We start from the raw sequence: 15,342 nt of genomic DNA, 5'->3' as shown, positions 1-15,342 counted from the left end.
GAGCAGCGGGTTTCGTTTTGTCTCTACAAAAACATGATCCCATTTATGCTACATAATCGGTGAGTTTGCCAAACATGACTTCCATCCCCCGAGATTCTCAGAACCGAACACGCAAACCCACAGGCTCCAAAAACTACGGGTGAGTCAATTCAACTAGAAAAGCAGAAAATATGCTAATTGGCTTGGCTGAGCCAGAGAGGGTGGAGGGAAACTAAATTTCTATTCATAAAGTCTGATTCATTTAGAAGAAGAAAAAGTCACATGCCAACGGATTGGGGGTTTGTGTTCACTGCACTGAGGAGAAGTACAGAGCCTTCATACTCGCAGGGGTGACTAAGCCTTTATTTCCCTCGGAACACAAAGAACCGCGGCTTTGCACACCCCCTCACTGTAATTAGCTCTTGCAGACGGGATGAAGAACCGAACACGAGAGGTCCTCGGCCCTGCGCCAAGCACTCAGAATTATTTATTTTATTTTGTTTAAGGACACAGAGGAGAGGACCCTGTCTAATGGTCCGTTTCTTTGGGGGTCCCTGCGTGACAGGCAATGAGGAGATAATTATGCTCTCTTCTCTTTTCAGACCAAGAGGAGGGTCCTCCCCAGAGACCCAGATTGCACATGGGCTGAGCCAGTGGTGGGCTGGGAAATGTTTAACAAGCGGCCTGGGGGCGAATTGAAGGCTGATTTGCAGTGTTTGCCCTATGTCTATAGAGTAAACACTCTCACCTTGGCTGATTTCAACTGACATTATTGAAGGAGGAGCCAGGAAGGGAGGAGGGAGAGCACTCCTCTGTGTGCTCTGTCCACCCTCCAAACACAGGGGCTGTGAATAACCTTACAAAGAGATAATATAAAATGTAATGAGCTAGTTAGGAAACTGTAAGCTTTGTGTACCTGCTATTGCATTTTCAATGTAAGTTATTTAAGTTTCTAGCATTTACTTTAATTTTTTTTAAAAAGATTTTATTTATTTATTTGAAAGAGTGAAAGCAAGAGAGATCACAGAGTTCTGGAGAGGGAGACACAGACTCACCGCTGGGCAAAGAGCCCTGTGTGGTGCTCGATCCCAGGACCCTGGCATCATGACCTGACCTGAGCCAGAGGCAGTCGCTTAACCGACTGAGCCACCCAGCTGTCCCAAGAATGATGTCATTTAATTTTAACACTGGCTGTGTGGAGCATGTGGTCCCCAGCCGTGAGAGCCAGACAAGGCAGCTCCCACACCTGGCCAGGGCCCCGGGTTGCAGGGGTGGGTAGGGTCGGTTACAGAGGGGCTCAAATAGATCTGTCGTGTCAGAATGGAGCTCAGCTGTTCTCATCCAGGGCTGCTGCTGCCTTCTCGTTTGGTGAGAATAGTCATGACGGCCCGCCTTGCCTCACTGTACCCATTGACCAGAGAGATCACCTCCGTTCCTGACTTTACAAAAGAGGAAAGTAAGTCTCAGGAGAGTCACGTAACAGCGATAATTTAAGAGTTGGCACTGATTAAACTCCTACTAATACTGTATGCCAGCTGCTATGCTGGATGCATGGCAGACTGTGTCTTTGGAACCTCACAAAAGTCATATCAAAGTGCCCTTTGGTGCTGTTGGCATCATGGTTCACCAAAAAGCAGCTCCTCCTCCTCTTGACTGTGTCTTCCCCACCCGAGCTGCCTTTCATTTGTTCTTTGAGACTTAAAGACTTCTCTCTCTCTCTCTCTCTCTTTTTTTTTTTTTTTTTAAAGATTTTATTTACTTGACAGAGAGGGGGCGGGGGAAGCAGGCTCCCTGCTGAGCAGAGAGCCTGATACAGGACTCCATCCCAGGACCCTGAGATCATGACCTGAGCCGAAGGCAGAGGCTTAATCCACTGAGCCACCCAGGTGCCCTGAGACTTAAACACTTCTTATAAGTCTTTGGCCATATCATTTTTGTGTACCCACCATGCCTCGCATAGAGCCTTATATACACTAGGTGCACAGTACATGTTTCCTGAATTTCAATATTGAGATATTTAAGCTCCAGACCCAAATATGCTGCTTGAAGTCTTGGAAAACACTGTCTCAGTATTCCTTGCCATTGCCAAAAAGGTTTTTGGAACTATTTGGGTAGTAAAATATACATAGTCTAAAATTTACCGTTTTAACCGTTTTAAAATGTATAATCCTGTGGCGTTAAATGCACCCACAACACTGTGTAACTTTCACCATTATCCGTTTTAGAACTATTTAAAATAGACATCCACAATAGCTTTTAATTTTTTTTGTTTATTGAATAACATATGCATATGACAAAAATGTACACAGTCTGTGAAAGTTTGCAGGACAAAGAAAGTCTCCCCTCTCTAAACCCCATAGCCCTCCATTTCTCCTTCTCTAGAGGCAATGAGTAACCATTTCTGTACATTTTTGTATGGAAGTAAAGCATGAACCCTAGAGCCAGACTGGGTTGGAATCCTGGCTCTACCACTCACCAGCTGTGTGACCTTGGGCGAGTCATTTAACTTGAGTCTCTGTAAAATGGAGATACTGATAGTTTCCCAGCGTTCTTGTAAGGATTCGTGAATTCTTATGTTAAAAGGGCTTAGAATTGGGCATCTACAAAGTACTATTTAATTCTTAGGAATACTACTCTGGGTTTATTATCTTCCCATATACAAGTGATGTTCCAGGCTATATGTGTCAAAAATCAGCGTGGGAGCACTGAAGGGTGAAGTATGGGATGAGGCTGCATTTTCTGACCAGGACACCCCGTATGGGGAGTAGGAGACCCACGTTCTCCTGTGTCACTGGGTAAGCTTTGAAGCCTTCAGACTCTACCTCCCCGGGCTTTTGTTTTCTCACGTGTGGAATGAGAACATTTAGCAGATGAGTTGTGGGGTCCCTTTCACGTTTAATGTTCTATATCCATCTCTAAAAGCTTTGAAAAGCTCCAGCACTCTCTCAGGGAGCTGAAGAAGGAATTAGTCAGAAGGGAGGCGAGTTCCTCAGGCATCGATACCTCAAGTGGGACCGAGACTCCCAGGTCAACCGTGCCACCTGCTTGATTCGTCTGGTTTCCCACATCCTCTTTTAAAGGAGCTGTGCACCGTCCCTCTTCGAGAAGTTTCGATCTCAAGTTAACATGCTCTGTTTCAAAAGATCCAGAGGCATTCTTTGTTGGCCTTGGTGACTCACAGGGACAGGTTGCCCCCTATTATATTCGGACTGCCATCCAGAATTACTGCACTGATAGATGACGGAGTCTTCTGCTTGGTTTTTTAAAAGGTAAAATTTACCGGTTGGTAATCTGTGGTTACTTTCTGGTGTGCTTGAGCCAGATGGCACTTTCAGTGACAAAACTGTATAGCACAAAGAGGTTTCACTGTGTTCTAAATCTTCTCTGCGCTGTTTCTCAGATATCAACATTTCTGCTCAAGTGAACTGTTTTTCTGAGCCCTGAAACTTAGACACAATGAGAACAGAAGAGGGATGGTCCCAGGGTCTGATTAGCCCAGAGTCATCATTTAGACTACTTTTGTATTAGACATTCAAATAAGATTATATGAATTTGGGGGCACTTGGGTGGCTCAGTGGGTTAAGCCTCTGCCTTCGGCTCAGCTCATGATCCCAGGATCCTGGGATCGAGCCCCACATCGGGCTGTCTGCTCAGCAGGGAGCCTGCTTCCCCCTCTCTCTCTGCCTACTTGTGATCTCTTTCTGTCAAATAAAGAAATAAAATCTTTTTTAAAAAAGAGTTATACAAATTTTTGTTTGGATACTCACTTTGACTGTGAACATGTAAAAATTGACCATTACTGTTGTCATTACTACTGCTTTATTATTTTTTTTAAGATTTTATTTATTTATTTGTCAGAGATCACAAGCAGGCAGAGAGGCAGGCAGATAACAATTGATAACAAATATTGATAACAAATGTTATTGATAACAAATATACACTTGTATATTGCCATTTGCAAAGTATATTTTAAATATCACCTTAGTCGGTCTATATTATTATCCTCTGGGGAAGTTTGGGAGGGTAGAGAAGAGAATAAGCTTCAGAGTTTTACCAAACTGGGTTGGAATCCCAGCTCTGCTCTTAGATTCGGTTAGACTCCATGTCGTGCCTATAAATCAGGGATAGCAATACCAATTTTTTAATACAGTATAAAGTGGGTGTATTTGGAGACATAATACAGACAGCCGAGCTCAGTTCCTGGCACAAACACCCAATAAATGATAGCTATTACTATTGTTGTTTAAATTAGTCTCCTTTATCAAAAAATATTTTAAAAATATATATATATTTTTTAATTTTAGAGAGAGAGAACAAGAGAGGATGAGTGGAAGCGGCGAAGGGAAAAGGAGAGAGAATCTCAAGCAGACTCTGTGTTGAGTGCGAAGCCCGTCTCGGGGCTCAATCTGATGACCTTGAGATCATGACCTGTGCTGAAACGAGGAGCTGGACACTTAACGGACTGCGCCACCCAGGTACCCCCAAGATTTTATTTTTAAGTAATCTCTACACCAATCATGGAGCTTGGATTCATAGCCCTGAGACCAGGAGTTGCATGTTTTACTGACTGAACCAACCAGGTGCCTCTAGACTCCTTTTCTATTCGAGGATATTGAGGCTCAAAAAGATCACCGTTCATCTTTTCAGTCACAGCTTTTATGATGGAGATGATGACATCTTCATCAGTAAGAGGCTTGACTCAAGGCTGTTTAGGTCACTAGTGATAAAGCCATGACTGAATCGTAGGTCTTCTAGATGTAAAACCCACCTGTGTCCTTTCCACAGTGAGACACCGACATTCAGAAAGACCCTTCTCCTGCACAAGTGCCTAGCTTAGTTATTTGACTTGTTGAACAGATCTGTGTTGGGGTTCTGTTGTTGTTGTTGTGGCTTTGTTTTTTTCCTCTTTTTCTGAGTCCGTTTTGATAGTGCCCCCCCAACCTCTCTTTCTCTTTCATTTCGTAGAACCCAAATAAGGAATTGGAAATGAAGAGTAATAAAACAGTCCTTCGATTGGTTTCTGACTCACCATCCCATCTCCAAACAGCTCTAATTACATTCAGTGATCTACCACCTCAAAAGCCTCTGAACGTTCCCAGAGGTCTTTGGAGCTGGATGTTCTCTTCTGGGTCACCTAGCACGGCCCCACCAGGCAAGCAGAGCAGAGTACACAGGGAAGGTTAACTCCGGGGCTTTCAGACTCATGAAGGAGCCCCAACTGCAGTCCACAGGTCCTGAATTCCAACCCAGGCTTCTTTTCTTCTTCATTTTGCTCTTCAAGGAGACTTCTCTCCTCTCTCCCCTTGTCCTCGAACTAAGTCCATTATCTTCCTAATCCTGTATGATGGACTCCAGGATCATTTTAAACATCAGCGGTTTACACAATTGTGACATTGGAGACACAGCGGTCATAAGACTAAAAAGGTTTCTTTGGAAATCACGCTGTCAAGATGGGAGTCTCCTCCCAAAGGTTTTGTTCTGGTCTTAGGGTGTAACAAGAGGCTATCTCGTGACAAAACTAAGCCTTCCTGCTTGGGGCTGAATTGAAAGTAGGGCAGTATTTGCCAATCCCGTGGTATTTCTGTGTCTCCCTTTGGTCCTCACCAACACTAGGAAGGGTGAAAATTTAAATCCCATGCCTTGTAGGCTTCCTCCCTCCTTCCTTTCTTTGGAAGCCAAGCACTCTCCTAAACCCAAATTTGGAGATTTTCCAAAAGTTAGGCCTCTTTAAACTTGATCCTCTGAAAGATCTTTTCCCTTCTTTCTCCCACAGTGGCAGTGCCTACCTCACAGCACACACAAAGGCAATGACTTTGCATGCGCAAGGAGGGGGAGAAAAGTTGCGGGGGCGATTCTGAGTTACGGCTCCTGACAATTCTGAGCACATGACCTAACCCAGACAGCAGTGGTCGTCCTTGGGTTTTGAACTGGGTGTGAATTATTTTTACATGCTTCTTGGCATTGAGACCTAGATTTCTTTCCTTACCATTGGAGAGACCTTGGACAAGTCATTTAACCGCTCTGAGCTTCTGTTTTCCCATCTGCAGAATGGCAAGAGTGATAGCACAAGGCTATTGAGGTCAAGTTTATGATGATCCTGGTACTGATATAATAACAGTTCAAATGTCTCCGATGTGAAAAATAAGCTAAGTGCCACCTGCCTGGCCCATGACAGCCCTTAGGCACTGCAGATACCCCTTCCCTCCCTGCCTCCTGGGTCCTCTACTGCCCTTTTCTCATTCTTGCTCCCCTTCCTCCTCTCCTCTTCGAATCCTCCTCAGTTCTTTCCTGATTTCCACGTACAACATGGCGGAACACGGGCTCATTTTCCTGTGCCAACTCCCATTTCTTACACTTGAGGCTGCTCAGTTCATTTCCATTTCCGCTCAGCAGGAAAGACCCAACTTTACTTCTCGTGGCTTTGGAATCTGTGTTTCTGTTTGTTTGTTCGAAGTCCCACATCCCAGGGGATCAGCCTGCCCCTTCCAACCTTGCTACGCCTTCAGATGGGTCAGGTCTTCCTTGGCAGTGAGGTTTTAAAATAACCCTGCTGGCAAAGCACAGAGAGTCAGCTGAAACCAGCCTTCCCCGACGACCGGCTCTCTGCTCCACCAACAGTTTTGGATTCCTCCCTAGGATTAGATCTCCTTTTGGACTATTCATTCAGCCCCCAGCTAACCACAAGGCAGGCTTTTACCCTGTGATAAAACACACATACACACACACACACATAAAAACAACAAAGATAGCAGCTGTCTTTGGGACTGAAGGCATCTTAGAATTGCCCCCGGCTTATCTGAGGCCATTTTTAGGTGGCCCTTGCCCCAGCCCTCCGGCTTCCCAGGCTCTGGTTTTTCACACCCTTGGAATTTACTCCACGGATTCCTAATGGCCTGGGCCAGTCGGCTTGGAGACCTGCCCTGCATTGAAAGGGAGCCCCTTCTTGGCAATAAGATCATAACCAGAGTAAGTACTTTGGGAGGGGCAGTGAAAGGTTCCTAGCCTCCCTCTTGAGACACAGTAAGAATGCCCTTTACCCAGAAGTGCTGGGTCAGGAACGTGGCTTCCAACATCTTGCTGTGTACACAAGGATAAGAGCCAGAAAGCCACAGGAGAAGGGTCACGTACTCATTCATCAGATATCTGTTGGGCATCTTCTTTGTACAATGTGCTCTGCAAGGGCCTGAGCAGACTAAGGAGAAAGTTGTGATTCCTAGTGAACCAAGTCAGATGTATCTACACAGAAGGACAATGCTGTGAGATGCGCGTCGTAAAAGAGGTCTGTGTAAAGGGTTGGGGATCTCAGGGGAAGGAGCCCCTCACGCTGTACGTAGTGGCTGGGAAATGGCATCCCAGAAGGGGCGACTGTCTGGCAGAACATTTAAGAATGCAGAGCTCAGCTGACTGGAGACCAGTGGTCCAAGGGCTGAGATGGGGAGGAGACTGAAGACACTGTTTGGTATCCATCTGTCCATAGGCCCTTAGACCAGGACTTGAATGCAATAGCTAATCTGGGAGATGATTCCAGAAAACAGCGATAAGGGAATGGGGAATGCAACGAGGGATGGAAGAAACGTTATCAAGATGGTTGCCATTGTGAGTCATTGGAGCTCAGTCCTTTTGGGTAGCTCTGGAATTCAGTGTACCGTAAAGCCTGTCTCAGAGTTATGTCAAGCGAAGGCAAGGAAGCTGAGATGGAAGGAGTGGTTTCCAGCAACACGTCCGCTTGCCTGCCTAGGGCGCAGCACAGACAGAGAGATGCAGGTGTCCGCAGTGACGTTGTATGGACAGGTAAATGTGGCCTGATGCAAGTGAGGCCCCCAGAGCATCTGCTAGAGGGGACCAAAGGCTTATGAAAGGAAGGTCATGACTTATGGATCATTCAGCGAAGAGATGAAACTGAAAGGAAAGTGGGAGTCAAACTGTATGCCTTGTGGGGTGGTAGGGAGTGGGTGTTGGATCTTTATTCCATAGAGGACGGGACTCGCGGAGGGATCTGGGCAGCGGAGTGCTCTGACAGATGAGCCACGTGCCCTGTCAGTAGGACAGGTTGAGGATAGGAAGGCAAAAGCAGGGTCCTTATGCTAAGGTAATGATTAGTGGTGCACATCTAAGCTGACACACCCAGTCTATGGCTGTGGCTTCACGCACCACCCAGAGTCCAACAACTAGTACGGGGTCCAGCCCATAGCAGAGTCTCAAAGTATTTGATTGATGGGCCACTCCATTGCTTTCTACTCACAGTTCCCCCCAGAGCTGTTCACTGTGCTTGTGGCAGGATTGTCCTTGGTCCAAAAGACGCCAGATTGGAAGTGCGCGTTTTGAAAGGGGACTGGAAAGGTGGTGAGGATGGGGTGCTCTGAGGTATTTTGGAACTCCTTCCCTATTAAGCCCAGAGCTGGTCACACAAGATGCTTCCTTCTAATTTTTGCTGCTCCCGCAAGGCCTCGGTGGAACTCTGCCTAATTGTCATTTCCATGGAAGACATTTTGCCACGGTCCCAGTATCATCGCAGGAGGATGGACTTTCCCTCTGGCTTTGGCCAACTAAGGGGTGTAGGCCCTGCTTTCTGCTCAGATCTGACAGCAGCTGCTACTGTTTGCCAACCAGAGAAAGAGGCTATGGTTGTCATTCAACAAGAGGATGGTTCTCTGAAGAGGCTGTGTGACCTTTTCAGAAAATCCCCATGGAAAGGGGAAGTGTCCTAATGGTAAACAAGGAAAATAGAAAGCGTTCAGTTGCCAAACGAATTTCTGGAATGGTGCTCCACACCCAGTGATGCTGACCCAGATCTTAAGGTAGAAGAGACTTTATAGGATCCCCCCATCACAGAATTCATAAAGAACTTCTGGAGGTCCCATTCAATCCATCTGCCTGCTGTAGGTACAACCAAACTGAACTCATGGAACCGTTGTCCTTCAAACATTTTGGTAAAGGAGATTCTGGATCTTTTCCCATTAAGGGTTTAAGAAACATTTTATGGGTAAGAAGCCCTTTGAAGAAGTAATAGAACCTATGACCTGAAAACTCATTTCATAGCTGAGAAAAATGAAACGGAGCCAGTAATAAAACTATCCAGTGACCCCCTAGTTTGGAAACGTCCTTTAGTTCCTCATGGGGTATTTCTTTCTTTTTTTTTTTTTTTTGAGATTTTATTTATTTATTTGACAGAGAGAGATCACAAGTAGGCAGAGAGAGAGAGGAGGAAGCAGGCTCCCTGCTGAGCAGAGAGCCCGACATGGGACTCGATCCCAGGACCCTGAGATCATGACCTGAGCCGAAGGCAGCGGCTTAACCCACTGAGCCACCCAGGCGCCCCCTCATGGGGTATTTCTTGAGGGCCTGCCATGAGGACCTCAAAGTAGAACTGGGAAGCATAGCTCAACAAGACAGTTTCTGCACACTGAGGATGAGGTTCATAATCCTCGTAGAAGAGAAATATTTGCATTTAATTAACTGTAACTAAATACCACCAGCGTTATAATGAAGACGTGTTCAAATACACCGAGAAGTCTTACCATTGGGTCTTTTCTTTGTTTTTTAAAAAATTGGTTGCTAATATTTATAACAGATTGCACAAGTGTCTATTTACTTGTACCTCCTGCCTCCACTCTTCGTGTCTTTTAAGAAATATATTCCCTTAGACACACATTTAATGAGAATTGTGTAAATCCCTGAATTTTATTGTAAAAACAGAGCACAGATATTCCTATCTCAAATTTGCAGTGCCGGGCTGTTTTTTGTCTAAAGAGTTCAAAGGAGCTGAGCGGAGGTCCATTTACCTCTCTACATGCCTACAACCTTAGAAACACGGCCCCTGTGCTGTTTAAAAAAAAAAAAAAATTTTTTTTTGCTACTTGTCCAGATTTGTTGTTAAAAAAAAAAAAAAAAAAAACCAACCCACAATGTAATAATATGAATGGAGGAGTAATGTGGGTCACTGGCCCATGGGGCTGGTTGTCAATGCCAAAATAATCAGTTGAGGTTAGAATGTGATTTTATCTGAGCAATATGTGTCAGTGAGACTGGTACTCACCAGTCTAAAAAAGAAAAAATACACGAGTCTTACCAAAGTTAAGGAAGGAGATACTACCAAGAAGATAGCTTTCTGAACAGTAAAACATAAGAGAGAAAACGCTGCTAGGTACAGAGAGGTAAATGTGTGTGAGTTTCACTAACTCCACCATTCCTGTCTTGCATGACTCTACATTCAAGAATTGAACGGAGGGTGTAGGTCAGTGAGGCATTGCAGGAAGAATCCACTTAGGTTCAATATTAAATCTCCTTCTACTCTCCTATTATGTAGTCAGCAATGACCTAGTTTCAACTGTCCATCCCATAGCTGGAAAACTGTGGAGCATGGGTTCCAATGGACTCGTGAGATGGCCCAGCCTCCTACCTGCAGAACTCCAGCTCTCTCTGCCAATCCCAGTTTTGACTGACGGCCGCAGGAAACTAGAAACCTTGCAAATGGTGGCCTCCTCTTCCTCTCACCATCAGCCACTCCCTTCTTCCTTACCACATTCATTGGGTCATCAGATTCTCTCAGTTCTATTTATTCAACATTTCAGGCAGGTTCAACGGCTGTCAATGGAGCTCATAGCAGGAAGGGATCTCCTATGTGCAATTCAGCGCTGACCCAGTTGTTGGACGTGTAGGCACTCAGCTGGACCTGGGGCTATGACTTCCAGAGGGACACTGCCGAGCTGGCCTGCCAGGGACACTACTGTGCGTGCCACCCTCAGGAAGGTGGGGAATCAGAAAACCATCACCTGTCCTGGGGAATTCAGGGACACACTAACTTTTGTTGCACCTAGAGCTACCTCTGCCATGTTTGCCACAGAGCTGCAGATGTTTGCTAGTTCCATATTGAAAAAAATAGGTGCCCTTTACCCTTTGCTCTAGCTACAAAGCCAGAGCAGCAAAGGAGTCTGGGAAATGTGGTGTTTCGCTTTCCAGCCTCTCAGTCCAGGAAGGTGCACTGGGAGGAGAGTGGGCTGAGATAACCCACAGTATCTACCACACGATGTGTATTTCTTGAACAGCCATAGCCCTGTGGACCTTGTCATCGCTTACCTGAGCCACTGTAGTCTTCTCATTCCTAGTCTCTGCTTTCAAGGTGTCCCCCCTTCAATCCATGCTCTGTGTTGCACTTGAGTTTTCTTTCTAAAACCCACCAGCGACCATGTCAATTTCCTGCTCAAAATCTTGTCACCCAGACAAAAAGCCATTCTCCTTTTGGGACGCCTGGGTGGCTCAGTTGGTTAAGCAGCTGCCTTCGGCTCAGGTCATGATCCTGGTGTCCCTGGATCGAGTCCCGCATCGGGCTCCTTGCTTGGTGGGGAGCCTGCTTCTCCCTCTGCCTCTGCCTGCCATTCTATCTGCCTGTGCTCGCTCTCTCCCCCTCTCTCTCTCTGATAAATAAATAAAATCTTAAAAAAAAAAAAAGCCATTCTCCTTTCAAGTCTTTTAACCCTCTGGCCCCAAGCCCCCCTGCCGGCTACAGACTCCTTCTCCCTCTCCGCACCCCCAGGCTTCAGTCACACCAGATGCTAAATGCTTTCACCACCCCTCCCCCATCTTCCCCGTTGTTCACGAAGTTCCCCTTCATGTTCTCATTTTTAATTCAAACATTATCACCTCTAGGAAGTCGCCCTTACCCTCCTCCTCCTCCGTGCACACAGAATTAATGGGTTCGTCGTGTTTTTTCCCACCCACCTCCCTTACCCTCCTCCCTTTGTGTTACGTATCATTGTCTAGATGTATCTGCCTTTCCGATATGAGGGAGTGGACCCTGTTTCTCTTCATCTGTGCGTCTCCGCTGCATGCCTCTTGGTAGAGACTCGGTAAACCCTTGGTGAACAAGTCTAGGTACGGCTGCCACAAATTTCCACACGGTAAGGCCACTGGCTCGTTGCTTCCTTGTGGCTACGGAACATTAGGTCCTTGAATAGAAGACCCCATTTCATTTATTTTATTTTTGCATTGCATGTTCAGCTTGCTGCACAGACCCTGATACATAGGAGATACTTGGCAAATATTTGTTAGATAAAACAATGGATGGGTGGTTGGATGAATAATCATAACGGTGCTTGCCTGGGGCTTATAATGGTCTGGTGCTATTTCCAGCACCCCATTTACATAGGGGATCTTCCTAACCTTCCTAATGAGGTGATTACATAGGGGATCTTCCTAACCCTCCTAATGAGGTGAGCACTGGTGAGGAGTGTTAAGGCCCTGGACGGCCAAGTTACTTGCCCGCAGTCGCACAGTTAGTAAGTGGCAGAAACAGGATTCAGACTCGGGCAGCTGGTTCCAGACTGTTCTTCATTGCTGTGCTTATCCCGGTGATGGGTGGACGAATGGATGCATCCACAGGGGTATTCCAAGCAGAGAAACAACAGTAACACAAGTAAGAATATTCCCTTTATTTCTATGTGGTTTTTATGGTCAGTACATTTAACTACATCTGCAATTAATTCGATCTAATTTGAAATACTCCCCCCGCCGCGCTAGATGTCAGATTAAACATTTAACCAGGGTTTTGAAAACCCTGCATCTCAGATTCTTGATGAGTTAAACCCTACCTCTCTTGGCACACACTTCTACTACTGATGGTAACCTTCAAAGGTATCTCCACATTCACTCATTCGTTCAACAAACACTTTCCGAGTGCCGCCCACGTGCCACACATCGTCTTCAGGCTGGCCCTACCACTCCCAGAATGCACACATCTGTAAAATAATCATGGAAACAGACAGAATCTTCTGTGAGTCCAGAGTGTAAGGGCGAAGGTCAAAGGCTCGGAAGCTACTACTGGTGGGACTACAGCAGGATCACGTACTGTTGCGCGTGCTGGTCTCTTCATACGTGAAGGAGGTGTGACAACAGTCTCTCTCTCCTGCGGTCGTTGTGAGGATTAAATAGTTAATACACTGTGCTTAACACAGTGTCGGGCAAATATGCCAGTGAGCACTTAATAAATGCTAGTAATGTTATGTTGACAATCATTTCTGGTTAAGTTATTGCTGAGTGATCGAGCTTCTTCTGTGAAGCTGTTTTCCATTATCAAATAAAAAAGAGGTCTGGAGATCTCTGGTGGGGAATCAGTCTTAAAGGGATATAAAGGAATTAACAGCATCTGTTGCCATAACAAAACCATTTCTTGGTCTCGAGTGGGCCTTTAAGGAGCCTATAATTGCCTTTAGTGTTCCTTCCATCTCAGCGGGCAGGTGGGGGTGGGAAAAGCCTTCAGTCTAAGCAGGCGGGTTCTGGCACAGTTATTTGTGCCGGAAGGACGGAGGTCAAGGGACTCCTTGTATTGAAGGCCTTTCTCAAATGAAGGATTTGCCTTCTGAGATTAATGTGTGGAGTGAACCCCTGCTACACTTAATTCCCTTTTTTGTGAACTCAGTACATTTTTAAAATTCAGCGAGGGCCCCCCTGTAGTGTGGCATGGAGACCTCAAATCCGTATACACTTTCGACGGAGTCCTCAGGGGCCCTCCCTCATCCGTTGACCCATGAACCGACAACTGTGTTCTAGACTTAGTGGCTGGGCCAAATCATTGGCATTCCGAGTGCCCAGGAACAACATGTCTTAAATCTGCACACATTAGATCCAGTGTGGATTTGATATAAAAATTAGGAAATATAAGATCTGACCAAAGTTCTCGTATAGGTTACTGGTGGCCACCATGTGAAGGAAGGAGAGGCTGTGGGAACTGTGGTTTCTCTGGGTCTCTCTCTGGGTCAAGCTGCATGTTCTAGGTCAAAACAGGTTTATTTTCTGTTGGGAAAATAGCAGCAGCTTCAAGAGAAAGTCTGGGCTCAGGTCAGCGTTTGTATCCCCTCCACAATAATTTTTCTGTTTCTGGTAAAATTAGGAGAAATGAAGAAAACAGGTAGAAAGTAAAACCACTGAAAAGGTATTACCCTTTTTCATCACGTAAAAAGGTGCCTAAAAGGTCAGCTCTTATAAGTAATAGATCGCAGAAGCTCCCCTCTCCCCAAAAGCTTACTTTGACCTCATCATGGTCACAGGGAATTGGTTTACAAAGGAATCATAATAGCAAGAATAGTTAACAGCAATACTACGTGCCAGAAATTATTCTCAGCTGTTTTCATTTACTTATTGCATGCATCATTTAGGTGTCACCTGCACTGTTCGAGTACATAGTCTTTCGTCTTTAAGAAACACACATTGGGACACCTGGATGGTTCCGTCAGTAAATTGTCTGCCTTCAGCTCAGGTCATGTTCCCGGCCCCCAGGAGTCCCGCATCAGGCTCCTTGCTCAGTGGGGATTCTATTTCTCCCTCTGCCTGCCTCTCCCCTTGCTTGTGCTCTCTCTCTGAAAAAGAAAATAAATAAATAAATAAATAAAAGAAAAAGAAACGTAGTGAGGGACACCTGGGCAGCTCGGTCACTTAAGTTTATTTTCACAATTCTAGTAGTAGGGAAGATGATAAAGCAATAAAAAACCTAACTTGTCTACTTACTAGCAACTTGCAACAACTATTAAGAACCTCGGTTTTCTGGGGGCACCTGGGTGGCTCAGTGGGTTAAAGCCTCTGCCTTTGGCTTGGGTCATGATCCCAGGGTCCTGGGATTGAGTCCCGCATTGGACTCTGCTTAGTGGGGAGCCTGCTTCCTTCTCTCTCTCTCTGCCTACTTGTGATCTCTGTCAAACAAATAAATATAATCTTAAAAAAAAAAAAAGAACCTCAGTTTTCTCATCTGAGCAATAGGGCAATGCAAATGATTTGTGCTTTCCTCACACTTACCTTACACAGTGGTAATGGCCAAATATGATAATATGTCATTGAAGAGGCTATGGAGATGAGCAGTTATTATACCTTCAGTTTGCCTTTGTTGATGAGAACATCTTGGAACAGTGTTATTTGATCTGAGATTTAAACATGGGCAGGAAGATTCTTTGTGAGCCGTGGAGTAGGTTTTTTCCTGGTATAAAAGGAAATACCATTTTTTGAGCACCTACATGTGCCAGGAACTATGCTAAAATTTCACCTCTCATTTAACTCTTAAAGAACTCCAGGGTGGTAGGTGCTATCACTTTATCAACGAAGACACTGTGAAGCTCAGAGCAGTTAAGCAATTTGCCCAGCATCACACAGCTGGGATAAAACTGAGATTCAAACTCAGATCTGTGCGACACCGAGCTCTGTGCTCTTCGCACTGACTAGCACATTGCCTTACAGGCAGAAGGGAAAGAAGGAAGCAGAAAGCAAAAACACAGGGGTCTGCAAACCTAAAATGCCCCAGAATCATGGGATTTGCCTGAGAATTAAAATAATAATAAAAACTGGCATCAGGATTGAGCCATAAGGAGGAAATGATGTTGG

Source organism: Mustela putorius, unplaced genomic scaffold (assembly GCF_011764305.1).
Source record: "Mustela putorius furo isolate JIRA1106 unplaced genomic scaffold, ASM1176430v1.1 tig00000083_pilon_pilon_pilon, whole genome shotgun sequence".
In the NCBI taxonomy this organism is placed as follows: domain Eukaryota; kingdom Metazoa; phylum Chordata; class Mammalia; order Carnivora; family Mustelidae; genus Mustela; species Mustela putorius.
This window is presented reverse-complemented; position numbering follows the sequence as displayed.